General features: G+C 41.3%; 1 pseudogene; it reads left to right on the top strand.

Moving 5' to 3' along the window:
• The first annotated feature begins 2,715 nt into the window (after positions 1–2,715).
• Positions 2,716–5,226, top strand: LOC110020619 (annotated as a pseudogene).
• Positions 5,227–5,238: the final 12 nt, after the last annotated feature.

The following is a 5,238-nucleotide window of genomic DNA, read 5'->3' on the forward strand; positions in this document are numbered from 1 at the left end:
ATATATATATATATGATGTGTAACCCTATGGGTATGCACTGGACTGCTCTAAAATAGTGAAATTCGTCGCCTTTGCTCCCGAAGACGTAGGCATCTTTGTCGAACCTCGTTAAATCTCTGCATTCTTTTGGTTTTGTCTCGATTCTTATTTTTCTTCGCCCTAAATTTCTCAATAATTGGTATCAGAGCGGGTTCTAGGGCGAAGGAATCAGCGCAGGAAGAAGATTGAGAAAGAAGTTTGGCTAGGGCTTTAGAATTCGACGAACTGCAACAGTTCAGCGACAAAGACAATTTTTCGTCGGTTTTGATTGCAAATAATTGGAGTACGCGCGACCGAGACGATCATTCGCGAACATGCGCGAAGCAGTTCAGCGGTGAAGGGAACTTTCGGCGCGAACACCAATTCAACGGTGTAGCCGCAGAGGAACGGGGAGGTGGCAGAAGCAGCAATCGAGGGAGAAGAATGAATATTCCTTCGTAATTCCTGTGGCGAGGTGTTTGTGGCAAAGGCAGCGTTCTAGTTTGTAGAGGAGGTAACGACAGAAGGAGACAAGGTCTCTGCGAACTCGACAACAGAAGACTTGTAGCGGCGGCGGGAAGGAGTTCGGCAAGGTGGAGTTCGCGCATTCAGGCTCCTTCTGCGACAGCCAGAGGAGTTCTATTCTTCGAAAGCCAGCGGGGCTTCGAGGCGTGATAGTTCATGAACCTTCTTGGCGTTAGGCGGGGTGGAGTTCGCGAACAGAAGTTCACGTGCATTTACCACAAACAGGAGTGTCAATTTGCGAACAGAGGAGTTCGGACTGCGGAGTTCGCAAATTTGTCGCAGGAGGAGTTGCAACAGTAGAGTTTGGTTGTGGCATTCACACAAACAGGAAAGGGCTTCGGGCAAGGTGTTTGCAGTAGTTCGACTGAATTCTTTTTTTGTGCAAACAAGAAAATTTTGTTGTAGGATTAATTTCAAATAGCAATGTTTAGTGCAAAATTCGAGATAGTGAAGTTCGATGAAACCGGGAACTTCAGATTGTAGCAAACAAGAGTGAAAGATTTTTTGGCACAATAAGGAATTTTGAAGGCTTTGCGAGCTACAAAACCTGATAATATGAAAGATGAAGATTGAGAAGAATTGCAACTACAAGCAGCAGATACGCAGGTACCATACGTTTATGCCTCACAGATGAGATTATGTATCATGTTATGAATTTGAAATCTCCATGAGAAGTATGGAAGAAACTGGAATCTCAGTTTATGTCCAAATCTCTAACAAATAAACTCTATTTGAAGCAAAGACTATATGAGCTGAAGATGCAGGCAGACACTGATATGACGCAACATTTGTATGTAATCAATCAAATAATCAGATATCTGACACAACTTGATGTGAGTATTGAAGATGAAGACCAAACAATGATTTTGTTGTGTTCATTGTCTTCTTCCTATGAACATCTGGTGACTACTCTTACATATGAGAAAGAATCAATCAAAATTGATGAGATTACAGCAGCATTGCTGGCTTACAACCAGCGGAAGCAGAATGCAAGGGAAAACTCTCATGGTATTTGTTTATATGCTAAGGGTAATCAGGATCGTGGAAGGAAGGTGGAGGAGTTCTGGAATGCGAAATTCCAATCAAAGCATAAAGACAGAAAGACGATTCATTACTACAAGAACAATGAGTTGGGACATATGAAGAGAGATTCTTCAATGCTCAAGAAGCAGTTTAATGAGAAATATGATGCACTTCCAGGTCCATGAATATGGTGCAGAGTGACATTACAAATTACAGTGATGGTGATGCACTTTCAGTTACAACAACTCAGTTGAATGATGCATGGATTCTTAATTCAGGATGCTCTTATCACATAACACCTTACAAGGAATGGTTTACTTCATACATGTTATCTGATTCTAGTTGTCTATTTGGGTGATGATAGATGTTACAATATTGCTGGTATTGGCAAAGTCAAAATTAAGATGTATCATGACACTATCAGAACATTATGTGATGTAATGCATTTCTCCAGATTTCAAGAAGAATTTAATTTCCTTGGGCACTTTACACAGAAATAGTTTTATTCCTAAAGCAGATGAGGATAGAGAAATCATCAGAATTGTTAAAGGTGCATTGAGTGTGATGAAAGGAAAAATTACTGCATGTAATATCTATAAACTGTTGGGGAGTACAGTTGTAGGTGAAGTTAACTATGTTGAATCATATGATGAAATTGCAGCAGATATGTTGACCAAGCCATATACTATCAACAAGTTCTTCCATTGCTTGAACTTGTTGAATTTTTGCAATTGTTAGACGACATGGTTGTCCAACCCACTTCGGTGTAAGAAACTCCATGATGTATTTCTCTTAAGGGGTTGAATATTCGTCAAGGTGGAGATTTGTTAGGTATATGTCTTTCTTTTGAGGGCTGGATATTCGCCAAGGTGGAGGTATATGTATTTCTCCTGAGGGGCTAGATATTCGCCAAGATGGAGATTTGTTAGGTATGACTCATATATCAGAATTTGGAGTATCTTGGAGTTAAGAGATGTATCTCTTAGAATGAAAATGTGTGTCTCTTGGAGATAAATGGGTTGGGGGAGCGAGGGCGTGTTCGTAATTTTATCTGTGTTATATATATATATATATATATATTTAACCCTATGAGTATGTACTGGACTCCTCTGAAATAGTGAAATTCACCTCTCTGCTCCCGATGACGTATGCATCTTTTTCGAACATCGTTAAATCTTTATGCTCTTCTGGTATTGTGTCGATTCCTATTTATATATAGGGTTTTGTTTAGCTGTTGCTATTTTGGGTGCCTCGGAATCCTGTCCTTGTTCTACCTAATCAAGGAGTGGGAGGAAGAATTCGATGACAGAGGACGCGGTTTTCGGCGCCAACAGTCCCTTCGTCGTCCCAACAGAGGATCCCAGGACCTATTGGGAGCTCGGTGATTCCGATTGTGAACAAGCTGCAGTACATCTTTGCGCAGCTAGGGAGCCCGTCAACAATCGATATTGGAGGCGCTCGTCGGTCGTGATTTCTTGCCTCGTGGCTCTGATATTTGCACACGGTGCCAACTGGTGCTGCAACTCAGGCAATTTCCTCGCAGTCCCGATGCGCTCGCCAATGAGACGGAGGAGTGAGGAGAGTTCTTGCACATTCCCAGGTGGAGGTTCTATGACTTCTCGTAAATTCGGTGTGAGATTCTGGTTGAAATTGAGCATGAAATTGGGGTAACAAAGGAGTTTCAGACAAGCAAAAACATCACCATGGTTGATTTGCCCAGAATAACAAAGGTTCCAGTAGCCGATCAACAAGGTGACATCGAAGCTAGAATCAGAACTCCGATGCACTTCAAATGGCCCAGATTGCTGGTCCAGAAGGTTCTTTCAGTGTCATCACAAAGCTAGATACAATGGGCAGAAGTACATATGCACAAAATTTTGTGTTGGGAAATGTGATTCCTCTTCGACTTCACTATGTGGGTGTGGTTAACCGTAGTCAACAGGACATCAATTTAAATTGAAGCATAAAAGATGCTCTGGACAATGAAGAGGCATTCTTTAGACGTCAGTTTGTATATCCTGGTTTTTCTCATTACTGTAGAGTTCTAAAATTAGCTAAGAAATTGAATCAGATTTTAGTGAAGCATATCCGATCAATTCTACTAGGGTTGAAGTCTCGCATAAATTCCCAGTTGGTGGTTGTGGCGAAGGAGCATGCTGCATATGGAGATGTTGTAGAATCAAAGGCTGGTCAGGGTGTGAAACTTTTGAACATTCTTACAAAATATTGTGAAGCTTTTAGTTTAACGATTGGGGGAAAAAATGAGGAATTATTAACAGTGGAGCTTTCTGGTGGGGCACTGATTCATTATATTTTCCGGTCAATTTTTGTGAAGAGTTTAGAGGAAGTTGATCCTTGTAAGGATGGTAGTGATGAGAACATTCGTATGGCTATTCAAATTGCTACCGGTCCTAAATGTGCTTTGTTTGTACCTAAGGTACCTTTTGAAGTTCTTGTAAGAAAGCATATTGGTTGTTTACTCGATCCAAGCCTTCAGTGTGCAAACTTCATCTATGATGAATTGATTAAGTTGAGCCATCACAGCTTAGCTAATGAGCTCCATCGATATCCTATTCTGCCGAAGTGCTTGGATGTGGTAATTGAAAATTTCTTATGAGAAGGACTTCAGCCAGCAGAAACCATGATAACCCATCTGATTGAAATGGAGATGGATTATATAAACACTTTACATCCAAATTTTATAAGAGGAAACAAGGCTGTGGAGATTGCACAACAAGAAGTCAAAGCTTTAAGGCAGCATCAATTTCCAAACTCAAGGATGGTTTAGATGGTGATAAGTTAAAAGTATTTGAAAAAAAAAGTCAAAAATCTCGTGCCATCCTTGCTAGAGCTGGAGCAAATGGAGTTCTCCATTATCAGGCTCCGGGAGTGCGACCCCTTTCAGATTCGGACAGACCGGGTTCAGCTGGAAGTTCAAGCGGAAGTGGACGCATTTGAGGCATTTCGTCCATTTTTTGTGTTAGTGAGAACCGTGCACCAGCAAAAGAAATCTCATCCAAAAAGTCTGTTACTGTTCCTTCTCAAAATGTGAAAGATTCACTCTCCATGATCCAACTAAGAGAGCCTCCAGTCATCTTGAAGCCTTCAAAAAATCAATCGGAGCAGGAGGCTTTGGAGATTTTCATTACAAAATTATTACTGAAATCCTACTTATGATATTATCAGGAAAAATATCGAAAATGTTGTGCGTAAGGAAATTATGCACTTCCGAGTGAATGATACAAAAAGAGAGCTACACGATGTTTTTATCAGGAAATCGTTTTTATCAGGAAACTTTACAGAGAAAATCTTTTCGATGACATGCTTCGAGAACCAAAGATATAGCTGCCAAGAGAAAAAGGATAAGGCAAACACCCAGGATTCTGCAGCAGGCCTACAAGACGCTCGATGAACTGCCACTCCAGTCCGCCACGCTGGAGAAGGGTTATTGTCTTGATTCGAACTCAGCCTGTTTGCCCAAAGTCCAGGGCCCATCTTCTTCGTTCTACTTGACATCGAACGATTACAATTCACCCTACACCACTTCGCCGAAGATCCAAAGATCGAGGAGATCAACCCACCCTTGGAGAACAATTGTCTTCCCTGTACCCGGCTCTAATGCTAATGGACCTGTTTCTTATACTACAATGGATGCTTAGGGGCATTCTTGA

This window comes from Phalaenopsis equestris, unplaced genomic scaffold (genome assembly GCF_001263595.1).
Source record: "Phalaenopsis equestris unplaced genomic scaffold, ASM126359v1 Scaffold000105, whole genome shotgun sequence".
Classification (NCBI taxonomy): Eukaryota; Viridiplantae; Streptophyta; class Magnoliopsida; order Asparagales; family Orchidaceae; genus Phalaenopsis; species Phalaenopsis equestris.